Source organism: Anomaloglossus baeobatrachus, chromosome 5 (assembly GCF_048569485.1).
Source record: "Anomaloglossus baeobatrachus isolate aAnoBae1 chromosome 5, aAnoBae1.hap1, whole genome shotgun sequence".
NCBI lineage: Eukaryota > Metazoa > Chordata > Amphibia > Anura > Aromobatidae > Anomaloglossus > Anomaloglossus baeobatrachus.
Window position 1 is genome coordinate 257,118,832 of NC_134357.1, and position 13,043 is coordinate 257,131,874.

Below are 13,043 nucleotides of genomic sequence, written 5' to 3' on the forward strand. Positions count from 1 at the left end.
AAAAAAAAAAAATTATAATAAATATATATATATATATATATATATATATATATATATATATATATATATATATATATATATATATATATATATATATATATATATATATATATATATATATATATATATATATATATATATATATATATATATATATATATATATATATATATATTGTGAGACTGTGACCGGGGTTATCTATGACGGCCGGTATGTCTCGCCCCGGTTGTGCTCACTCCATGATAATCCACTATAGGGTTAATGCTGTTTCCCTACAGGCTGAAGGAAGGGTTAAATAGATTCAGGAACAAGGGCAGGTGTGCCGGGTGTGAGGGAGTGATCACATCTCCCTGAGTTCTCTGCCGGAAAGGCACATATGTACTATTGTGGACTTTTTCTTTGGAATAAACCGTGTGCTGTGAACCTTGGTGCCTGGATCCCGTGTCTTCTGCAGCGCAGCCGACGACGCTACCTCACATATGGTGGAGAATCGGCGGGCATGACAGCCGGTGAGGTGTAGCATCCATCCCTGGTGACCCAGCTGCGCATGTCCTGGATTCGAGCGGCTATACTACAGCCCAAACCCGGCGACGCCATGGAGGACATAATAAAGCATTTGGCTCAGGCTAATGCACAGCAGCAACAGGCTAATGCACAGCAGCAACAGGCTAATGCACAGCAGCAACAGGCTAATGCACAGCAGCAACAGACCAATGCACACCTGCTCCAATCCTTGCAAGTGCAGGAAAAAAAATTCCAAGAACAGATGGATCAGGCCAATGCACGTCAGCAGCAAGCCTTGCAATTGCAGGAAAAAAGGCACCAAGAACAGATGGTTCTCCTGGCCAAGTCGATCCGTGCCGGACCGGCAGCAACAACCCCGGGACCGGGTGATGACGGCAGCGTCCGGAAAGCGGTGAGACAAGCGTTGCAAAAGATGACCCCGGGTGATGATGTGGAAGCGTTCCTGGCGGTGTTTGAACGGGTGGCCGAACGGGAAAAGCTGCCGACCCCGCAGTGGGCTGAGGTATTGTCACCCTATCTGACGGGGGAACCCCAAAAAGCATACCTGGACCTCTGTACCGAGGACGCCATTGACTATGTGACCCTGAAAGCCGAAATACTGGCTCGGTTGGGGGTGAATACCTATGTACGGGCTCAGCGGGTAAATCAGTGGTTCTTTGAGGAAGCCAAACCCGTACGCTCCCAGGCCTATGACTTGTTACATCTTGTAAAAAAGTGGTTGCAGCCTGACACTCTGAGCCCAGCGCAAATGGTGGAAAGGGTAGTAGTGGATCGTTTTGTGCGCACTTTACCCGTCACCATTCAACGGTGGGTCGGACAGGGTGACCCGAGTACCCTGGACCAATTAGTGTCCCTGGTAGAGCGGCATGTGGCTACGCAGGACTTGATACGGGACACTGAGACTTTGCGTACCGCCCGTCGGTCCGGCCCCTCCAAGCCTAGGGCCAAGGACCCACCGCTGACACCGGTGTGGGAGTCCGCTACCGTCCCGTCTGAAGCTGCACCCTCCGTCCCTGAGGTCCGGAAAACTATGTACCCTAAACGACAACTCGTCAAGGGGGTGTCCTTCCCTATTAGATGTTGGCGGTGCCAGCGGGTGGGACATATGGAAGCCCAGTGTCCACTCACCACGGAGCCCATGGATTGTGGGGTTACCCGGCGGGGTTCAATGTATGCTCAGGTGGTGTGTACCGCTGACCTGGTCTACCCAGAGACTGAGCCCCACTTGTGCCAAATTCAGGTGAATGGATGTCCGGTTACAGGCTTGTTGGATTCCGGAAGCTTAGTGACCCTTGTGCGATCAACCCTAAGGGCTAAAGTAAAGGCCACAGGACGTACCGTGGGGGTGGTTTGCATACATGGGGACCGCCGAGACTATCCCACGGGGATAGTCACCATCACAGCACCTTGCGGTCAGGTGCAACATGAGGTGGGACTTATTAATACTCTTCCCTATGATGTGATCCTAGGAAGGGATCTGCCCTATTTTTGGACTTTATGGAAGGGACCTCCTAAGTCCCCTCAGATATTGGTCAGTCCGGGACCTGAGCCCTACAATCCTGAATCCGGGACACCTGCCGTAGGGGTACCCATGATAGGGCCAGGATGTGAACCTGATAGGTCGCCCCTAGAGGTATTGGCAGGAGAGGCTGAGACGGTCGAGCCCATCCCGGAGTTGGAGGCGTCCCCGGATACGTTTGGGACAGCCCAACTCCAGGACCCTACATTAATACATGCCCGGAGTCGGGTGACAGTAGTTGACGGGGTGGCACAGCTGCCTGGTGCCCAGGTAAGATACCCCCATTTCGCTCTTAAGCAGGATTTACTCTACCGGGTAGATGAAATACGGGGCGTAGGGGTAGAGCAGTTGGTGGTGCCCCAGCCGTATCGCCGGCGGGTCCTCGACTTGGCTCATAAACACCTGATGAGTGGTCACCTAGGGGTCAAGAAAACGCAGGAGCGAATATTGCAAAGGTTCTATTGGCCCGGGGTCTTTGGGGAGGTAAAACGGTTCTGCGAAACCTGCCCGGAGTGTCAGCTTACCGCACCCCTGACCCACTTTCGCAGTCCGTTGGTACCGTTACCCATTATAGAAGTCCCTTTTGAACGGATAGGGATGGATCTGGTGGGGCCCCTCGTAAAGTCTGCTCGAGGGCACCAGCATATCCTAGTGATCGTTGACTATGCCACCCGGTATCCAGAGGCGATACCTCTCAGACATACTGCAGCCAAGCTTATAGCTCGGGAGTTGTTTGCTGTGTTCTGCCGGGTGGGGTTGCCCAAGGAGATCCTTACGGATCAGGGGACCCCATTCATGTCTAAAGTGACCAAAGAGCTATGCCGGCTACTCCAGATCAAGCAGTTGCGTACGTCTGCGTATCATCCTCAGACGGATGGTTTAGTGGAACGATTCAATAAAACCCTGAAAACCATGCTCAAAAGGGTGATTTCCAAAGACGGGAAAGACTGGGATATGATGCTTCCCTATTTGATGTTTGCCATACGAGAGGTGCCACAGGCATCCACGGGGTTTTCGCCTTTTGAATTGTTATACGGGCGACATCCCCGGGGATTGTTGGACCTGGCAAAAGAAACCTGGGAGCAGGAGCCCACCCCCCATAAAAGTGTGATTGAACACATTTTGGGTATGCAGAACCGCATAAGCGCGGTCATGCCAATTGTGAAGGAGCATTTACAGGAGGCTCAGGCCGCGCAAAGCGGCCGCTACAATAGACAAGCCACCGTGCGGACCTTTAAACCCGGGGATCGGGTGTTGGTATTGATCCCCACGGCGGAGAGTAAATTCCTGGCTCAGTGGCAAGGCCCCTACGAGATAAAGGAAAGAGTCGGGGTGGTTAACTATAAAGTATTGCAGCCCGGTAGGCGGAAACCTGAACAAATATACCATGTCAACCTATTAAAACCTTGGCAGGAACGGGAAAGCCTGATGGCTGTTTTTTCCCCACCTCCCTCCTCTTCGGGTCGTTCACATCCGGCTCCAGCGACCTCCGGAGAGGACGAACCGGAAGTAAGGATTGGAGAAGCCCTCACCAAGACACAGAGGCGAGAGGCCAGACGGTTGGTTCAGCAGAACCCCGATGTCTTCTCCGAGCTGCCCAGTAGGACCAGTCTGATACGACATGATATTGTCACCGAGCCCCACCTGAAAGTACGCCTGAAGTCATACCGAGTACCGGAGGCTCGACGACAAGCCATATCGGAGGAAGTAAAGAAAATGTTACGCCTGGGGGTCATCGAAAAATCCCGGAGTGAATGGGCTAGTCCGATTGTCCTAATACCAAAACCCGATGGCTCCTTAAGGTTCTGCAATGACTTTAGGAGATTGAACGAAATATCCAAGTTTGATCTCTACCCCATGCCCCGGGTGGATGAGCTGATTGATAGGCCGGGACAGGCGCGATATTTTACCATGCTCGACCTGACCAAGGGGTACTGGCAGGTGCCACTAACGGAGTCCGCCAAGGAGAAAACCGCTTTTGTTACGCCGGAGGGTCTCTTCCACTATGTTGTCTTGCCTTTTGGGTTACATGGCGCTCCGGCCACGTTCCAGAGGTTGATGGACTTAGTGCTGGAACCCCACCAGGCGTATGCATCAGCGTACCTGGATGACATCATTATTTACAGCTCCGATTGGCAGACTCACTTGGAACAGGTACAAGCGGTGGTGGACGCGCTTCGAACAGCCGGATTGACAGCCAATCCCAAGAAATGTGCATTGGGACTCACGGAAGCCCGCTACTTGGGCTACGTGATAGGCCAAGGAGTGATTAAGCCCCAAATTAACAAGGTCGAGGCGATCCAGAAGTGGCCTAGACCCCTGACCACGAAGCAGGTTAGGGCCTTCCTGGGTATCGTGGGGTACTACAGGAGGTTTGTAAAAGATTTTGCGGGACTATCAGCCCCCTTGACGGACCTTCTCAAAGGCAAGAAGTCCGTCATGGTGCGCTGGACTCCGCAGGCCGAGGACTCCTTCCGGGCCCTGAAGGAGGTCCTGTGCGGACAGCCCGTTCTGGTCAACCCTGATTTCCGGAAGGAGTTCATAGTACAGACTGACGCCTCGGAGGTCGGCCTGGGGGCAGTGCTGTCTCAGGTGGTTCAGGGGGAGGAACACCCCGTCACCTTCTTGAGTAGGAAGCTCACCCCTCCCGAGCGGAATTATAGCGTAGTGGAGAAGGAGTGCCTGGCGATCAAGTGGGCCTTGGAGTCCCTACGCTATTACCTGCTGGGACGTCAGTTTCGCTTGGTGACGGATCACTCTCCACTGGTCTGGATGAGGTCCGCCAAGGAACGGAATGCCCGGGTTACCCGGTGGTTCCTTTCTCTGCAGAACTTCCGGTTTACGGTTGAACACCGGGCCGGTAGGTTGCAGGGCAACGCCGATGCCTTGTCCCGCGGCCCGTGTTTGATGGCAGGAGTTCAACCCCGCACGCTTGAACTGAGGGGGGGGGGGGTATGTGAGACTGTGACCGGGGTTATCTATGACGGCCGGTATGTCTCGCCCCGGTTGTGCTCACTCCATGATAATCCACTATAGGGTTAATGCTGTTTCCCTACAGGCTGAAGGAAGGGTTAAATAGATTCAGGAACAAGGGCAGGTGTGAGGGAGTGATCACATCTCCCTGAGTTCTCTGCCGGAAAGGCACATATGTACTATTGTGGACTTTTTGTTTGGAATAAACCGTGTGCTGTGAACCTTGGTGCCTGGATCCCGTGTCTTCTGCAGTGCAGCCGACGACGCTACCTCACAATATATATATATATATATATATATATATATATATTTCTTTGTCGCTCCATTGGGAGACCCAGACAATTGGGTGTATAGCTTCTGCCTCCGGAGGCCACACAAAGTATTACACTTTAAAAGTGTAACCCCTCCCCTCTGCCTATACACCTTCCCGTGCATCACGGGCTCCTCAGTTTTATGCTTTGTGTGGAAGGAGGCACACATCCACTCATGCATTCTCAACTTAGTTATGTCGGTTGGAAGAAAAGAGGGCCCCCACGGGGCCCCCGGCATGTTCCCTTCTCACCCCACTATGTCGGCGGTGCTGTTAAGGTTGAGGTACCCATTGCGGGTACAAAGGCCGGAGCCTCATGCCGTTTTCCTTCACCATCCCTTAGTGGCTCTGGGAGAAGTGGGATCCTGACCGGTCATCCATTCACTGGGACCGGACTCCCTCCACAGCCCCTGTGGGAATCTGCTGGACAGGAGTCTATCCATCCTCAGGGACCGGGCCCTGCATCTATAAGGTACTCTGTGTCCCCATGGGGATTGTGCATGGAGCGCCTTCTTCCCGGACGCTGCAGCAGCTGCTGATTTGTGAAGACCGGCGGACTACCGCGCCTGCTTGTCGGCCGCGGTCTTAAATTTAGTCCCCGGCTTCATCGCGGCCTAGTAGCAAAAATCCCGCCCCCGGGCCTGCCTGTCAGGGGTAAGGGCGGGCCGGCCGGCCTGACGTCGGCTGTGAGGGCCGGAGCATCCTGTATGTTTCCTCCCCCCTCACTGATCACTGTGGGGACCCCAGATTCCCGCACTTTTCTAGCACCGCCCACGGCTCCACTCCTCCCCTGAGAGCTCCGGCAGCCATGTTTTTGGCTTTCTGCCGGTGGAGGATTATCAGAGAAGAGCTCTGCAGCTCTGGGAGACCTAAGGCAGGGAATCTGGAGGACACACACTCCGCTTTTTAGCGGTCGGTCAGCCACACCGGTCACCCGGTGCTGGTCCCCCCCAGGGTGCCGGAATAGATACGTATTTATATACATATTTCTGTTCGGTCGGGCTGCATACCCCTTCCCATATAACTTCAGTGATCACTCTCCTAGGAGACAACAGCATGTCGTCCACAAGGAGCAAAGGTGCTAAGGCACAGGGTTTTTTTGCGACCTGTACCTCTTGTGCGGCTATGTTACCTGCGGGTTCCACCTACCCTCACTGTGAGCAATGCTCGACCCCTGTTTCGCTTGCTCAGCCGGAGCCTCGGTCACTAGTGGGCCCCTCGGCTCATGTAGACCCCCCCTGCTCCCCCTGTCCAGGCGGCAGGGACAGAGTTTGCTGCGTTTGCTGAGAAACTCTCGGAGTCACTTTCACAATCCATGGCTCAGTCTATGGACAAATGGTCTGCCAAGCTGCTAGAAGCTTTGCAGTCCAGACCGGTCCTTACACAGTCCCCGGTCCCCGTTAGCTCGTCGCCTCCAGGCCCCTCTCGGTCCGCGCCGCAGCGCGCTCCCAGGTTGGGCCCTAGGTCCCACGCGGAGGACTCCTGCCTGGACCACAGTCCTAGACAGGCTAAGCGGGCTCGCTGGGAATCTTCCCCGACTTCTTTACGCTGCTCGGGTTCCCAGCTCGAGGACTCTCTGGAGGACGAGGCGGACGTCGCAGCTCAGGGCTCTGAACCTGACGTTGCCCTCAATCTTGATACACCTGAAGGGGACGCCTTAGTGAATGATCTTATCTCGTCCATCAACCAGGTGTTAGATCTGTCTCCCCCGCCTCCACCTGTAGAGGAGTCGGCTTCTCAGCAGGAGAAACACCAGTTTCGGTTCCCCAAACGTACACGGAGTGCGTTTTTCGATCACTCTAACTTCAGAGATGCTGTCCAGAAGCCCAGAGCGGTTCCGGACAAGCGCTTTACTAAGCGCCTTACTGACACACGTTACCCCTTCCCCTCTGACGTAGTTAAGGGTTGGGCTCAGTGTCCCAAGGTGGATCCTCCAGTCTCTAGATTGGCGGCTAGATCTGTGGTATCGGTGGCAGATGGCTCATCGCTAAAGGATGCCACTGACAGGCAGATAGAGCTCCTGGTGAAGTCCATCTATGAGGCCACGGGCGCGTCTTTTGCCCCGGCCTTTGCAGCCGTGTGGGCACTACAAGCTATCTCAGCTTGTCTGGCTGAGATTAATGCGGTTACACGTAATTCTGCTCCGCAGGTTGCGTCTTTGACCTCTCAGGCGTCAGCTTTTTCTTCCTACGCCATGAACGCAGTCCTAGATTCTGCTAGCCGTACAGCGGTGGCATCCGCCAATTCTGTGGCAGTCCGCAGGGCCATGTGGCTGCGCGAATGGAAGGCAGACTCGGCCTCCAAGAGGTTCTTAACCGGTTTACCGTTTTCTGGCGACCGATTGTTTGAACGATTGGATGAGATTATTAAGGAATCCAAGGGAAAGGGACTCCTCCTTACCCCAGTCCAAACCTAAGAAACCTCAGCAACGGAAAATTCAATCGAGGTTTCGGTCCTTTCGTCCCTCCGCCAAGTCCCAATCCGCTTCGTCCAGCAGGCCGGAGAAAGGCCAGAGGAACTCCTATGCGTGGCGGTCTAAGTCACGCCCCCAAAAGGCCGCCGGAGGCGCTGCCTCCAAGGCGGCCTCCTCATGACTCTCGGCATCCCCGAACCGCATCCTCGGTCGGTGGCAGGCTCTCCCGCTTTTGCGACGCCTGGTGGCCACATGTTCAAGACCGATGGGTGAGAGACATTCTGTCTCACGGTTACAGGATAGAGTTCAGCTCTCGTCCTCAGACTCGTTTCTTCAGAACCTCTCCGCCCCCCGCTCGGGCCGACGCACTTTTTCAGGCAGTGGTCACTCTGAAGACAGAGGGAGTTGTGATCCTTGTTCCCCCTCAGGAACATGGTCGCGGCTTTTACTCCAACTTGTTCGTGGTGCCAAAGAAGGACGGATCATTCCGTCCCGTTCTGGACCTCAAACTGCTCAACAGACATATGAGCACCAGACGGTTTCGGATGGAATCTCTCCGCTCAGTCATCGCCTCGATGTCACAAGGAGACTTCCTAGCATCGATCGACATCAAGGATGCTTATCTCCATGTGCCGATCGCACCCGAACATCAACGCTTCTTGCGTTTCGCCATCGGGGACAAACACCTTCAGTTCGTGGCATTGCCTTTCGGCCTGGCGACAGCCCCACGGGTGTTGACCAAAGTCATGGCATCCGTTGTGGCGGTCCTACACTCTCAGGGCCACTTGGTGATTCCCTACTTAGACGATCTCCTAGTCAGGGCACCTTCTCGGGTGGAGTGTCAACACAGCCTTACAGTCGCTCTGGCGACTCTCCAGCAGTTCGGGTGGATAATCAACTTCCCAAAATCCCAGTTGACACCGACCCAATCACTGACTTACCTCGGGATGGAGTTTCATACACAGTCAGCGGTAGTCAAGCTACCGCTGGACAAACAGCTTTCCCTGCAGGCAGGGGTGCAATCTCTTCTTCGGGGTCAGTCATACCCCTTGAGGCGCCTCATGCACTTCCTGGGGAAGATGGTGGCAGCGATGGAGGCAGTGCCGTTCGCGCAATTCCATCTGCGGCCACTCCAATGGGACATTCTCCGCAAAAGGGACAGGAGGTCGGCTTCCCTCGACAGGAATGTCTCTTTCCCTTGCAACCAAGACGTCTCTTCAGTGGTGGCTCCGTCCCAATGCTCTATCGCAAGGAAGATCCTTCCTACCCCCAACCTGGGATCTAGCCCTATTGGCCTTCCATCGGTGGCTGGGGGGCAGACAGATCCGTATACAGTCGGACAACGCCACTGCCGTCGCATACATCAACCATCAGGGCGGCACGCGCAGTCGTCAGGCCTTCCAGGAAGTCAGGCGGATTCTGCAGTGGGTGGAAGCCACAGCCTCCACGATCTCCGCAGTTTACATCCCGGGCGTAGAAAACTGGGAAGCAGATTTTCTCAGTTGTCAGGGCATGGACGCGGGGGAATGGTCTCTTCACCCAGACGTGTTTCGAGAGATCTGTCGCCGCTGGGGAACGTCGGACGTCGATCTCATGGCGTCACGACACAACAACAAGGTCCCGGCCTTCATGGCACGGTCTCAGGATCACAGAGCTCTGGCGGCGGACGCATTAGTTCAGGATTGGTCGCAGTTTCGACTGCCTTATGTATTTCCTCCTCTGGCGATGCTGCCCAGAGTGTTACGCAAGATCATGTCCGACTGTCGTCGCGCCATTCTCGTCGCTCCAGATTGGCCGAGGCGATCGTGGTACCCGGATCTGTGGCATCTCACGGTGGGTCAACCGTGGGCGCTTCCAGACCGCCCAGACTTGCTGTCACAAGGGCCGTTTTTCCATCTGAATTCTGTGGCCCTCAACCTAACTGTGTGGCCATTGAGTCCTGGATCCTAGCGTCTTCAGGATTACATCACTCCGAAGAGGGTCGGAGCTTGCAGCGCTGTCAGGCAAAGCCCCCTTCCTGGTTTTTTCACCAGGATAAGGTGGTTCTGCGTCCTGTCCCGGAATTTCTCCCTAAGGTGGTATCCCCTTTTCTTCTCAATCAGGATATCTCCTTACCTTCATTTTGCCCTAATCCAATTCACCAATGTGAAAAGGATTTGCACTCTTTGGATCTGGTGAGAGCACTCCGGTTCTACGTGTCTCGCACGGCGCCCCTGCGTCGTTCAGATGCGCTCTTGTCCTTGTCGCTGGCCAGCGTAAGAGTTCGCAGGCTTCCAAGTCAACCTTGGCTCGGTGGATCAAGGAACCGATTCTTGAAGCCTACCATTCTTCTGGGCTTCCGCATCCTTCAGGGCTAAAAGCCCATTCTACCAGAGCCGTGGGTGCGTCCTGGGCATTGCGGCACCGGGCTACGGCTCAGCAGGTGTGTCAGGCAGCTACCTGGTCTAGTCTGCACACTTTCACGAAACTCTATCAGGTGCATACCTATGCTTCGGCAGACGCCAGTCTAGGTAGGCGAGTCCTTCAGGCGGCGGTTGCCCACCTGTAAGAGGGGGCCGTTTCGGCTCTTTTTTATCGAGGTATTCTTTTACCCACCCAGGGACTGCTTTTGGACGTCCCAATTGTCTGGGTCTCCCAATGGAGCGACAAAGAAGGGAATTTTGTTTACTTACCGTAAATTCCTTTTCTTCTAGCTCCTATTGGGAGACCCAGCACCCGCCCCTGTGTCCTTCGGGCTGGTTGTTCTTTTGTGTACACATGTTGTTCATGTTGAATTGTTCTTTTGGTTCATGGTTCAGTTCTCCGAACATCCTTCGGATTGAATTTACCTTAGACCAATTTATAAGTTTTTCCTCCTTCCTGCTTTTGCACCAAAACTGAGGAGCCCGTGATGCACGGGAGGGTGTATAGGCAGAGGGGAGGGGTTACACTTTTTAAAGTGTAATACTTTGTGTGGCCTCCGGAGGCAGAAGCTATACACCCAATTGTCTGGGTCTCCCAATAGGAGCTAGAAGAAAAGGAATTTACGGTAAGTAAACAAAATTCCCTTCATTATACCTTTTTATAGATGGTGACCAGAACGGCCAGGTCACTAAGCAGAAGGGATGTCATTTAACAGCTGCAGAACGGACCTCAGAGGACCACGGCTGCAATCACTTGTCATGGAGGGTGATGTCTGCTCAGGTCATTTGTTCTGTTACTGATCTGTAAATACTATGCATGGACAACCTGCAATGGGAAGCTCTAATAGACCTGTAGACCTTAAAAACTCATCATATAGTTGTATTACTAATATGTAAAGAAGACTTTAAACTGTATCCCTGCTGCTCTGAAACGAGAATGTCCAGTCATGGAGTTATCAGGGCATGATGGGAGTTGTGGTGTCCCAGATGTTGACCCCCGCCCCCTCCATGTAAAATCTGTAAGTAACACTGCCCACAATGAACATATGTAACGTACAAAAATACTTCTTTGGGTGTGCAAATACAGAAGCCTACAAAAGCATCTATAGACTAATAGAGGGCAGTGTGGGATCCCAACAGGACCAGCAGGAGAAATGGTGCCTATCTAAGTGCCCTGCAACTTCTATTAAGGCCTAAGGCACACGGCATGAAAATCGGAGCGAGTGGAGTGCGATGTTTTATCGCATTCCACTCGGACCAATATTTGCCTATGTCCCAGCGCACATGAGCAATTGTTTTCTCAGCCCTAATCGGACCGAGAAAACAATCGCAGCATGCTGTGACTGTAATGCAAGTCTTGTTTCTCTCGCACCCATTGAAGTCTATGGGGCGAGAGAAAAATCACACTGCACTCGCATTACACCGGTGTACCTGCAAGTGCAGGGCGAGAATGGCAATAGCCGGCTACGGAGGAGAGAGGGAGATAAATCCCTCCCGCCACTCCGCAGCGCTGGCCTGCCCCCTGCAGCTGAGGTACGCTCGCACAAACGGACCTCAGTCGCAGGGACACTCGCATGATGCTCTGCTGTGCTGCCAGCGTGAGCAGATTGTCATGCGAGAGGATCACAGTAATCCCCGTGTGGCCCCAGCCTTACATGTACACATTGGTTGTACCTACCTATAGTGAGGCCCAAAAGATATTGACAGTGACCAAATCTTCGTGATTTGGCTTTGCGTTTTGTTTTTTTTTTATTTTTAATGAAACAACTGAGATGCAATTGACACGTACAATTAAAATAATAAAAAGAAAAATATCCTGTGACACGTTTAGAAATTGCACCCATTTTTCTACAAAGCCTCCTCATTGCAGGGGCTCGAGTAATTGGACAAATTTATGCCATCAAAAATAAAATGTTTAATACTTTTTAGGGAATCCTTTACAGGCAATGACTGTCTGAAGTCTGGAAGCCATGGACATTGCCATTAGCTAGGCTTCCTCCTTTGCTTTGTCGGGTCTGTGTTTCTTGTTTTGGGCCCTCTCTGCCCTAAGTTTTGTCTTAAGCATGTGATATGCATGCTCAGTGGGGTTCAGATCTGGTGATTGACATGGCCATTGCAGAGTATTTCACTTTTTTGCCTTAAAAATTCCTGGGTTGCTTTCTCAGTATGTTGTAGGCAATTGGATGGCACTTCACAGTACAGATGGGCAATCAACTATCCTGCATTTGGCTGAATCTGAGTAGAAGGTATAGCCCTGTACACTTCAGACTTCAGCCGGCTGTTTCTGTCACATCATGAATAAACCATAGTGAGCCAGAGCCATTGGAAGATATGCATGCCTGGCCATCACGCTGCCATCATATTTTACAAAGAGTATGGTGTGCTTTGGATCATGAGCTGCTCCAGACCTTGCGGTGATCCCTCTGTATTTGCTTTCACAAAGTATTCTCTTTATGGGAGACTAAAGGGGGCTTTACACGCTACGATCTCGTTAATGAATTATCGTCGGAGTCACGGTGTTTGTGACGCACATCCGGCGTCATTAATGATATCTCAGTGTGTGACACTTATGAGCAACCTTAAACGATCGCAAAAGCGGTCAAAATCGTTTGCTGTGGAGAGGTCGTCCTGAAACAAAAAATCGTTCACCTCTCATTAGCAATGTTGTTCCTCGTTCCTGCGGCACCACACATCGCTGTGTGTGACACCACAGGAGCGAGGAACATCTCCTTACCTGCCTCCACCGGCAATGCGGAAGGAAGGAGGTGGGCGGGATGTTGCGTCCCGGTTATCTCCGCCTCTCCACTTCTATTGGACGCCTGCTGTGTGATGTCGCTGTGACGCCGCACGACCCACCCCCTTAGTAAGGAGTCTGTTCATCGGCCAGAGCGACGTCGCAGA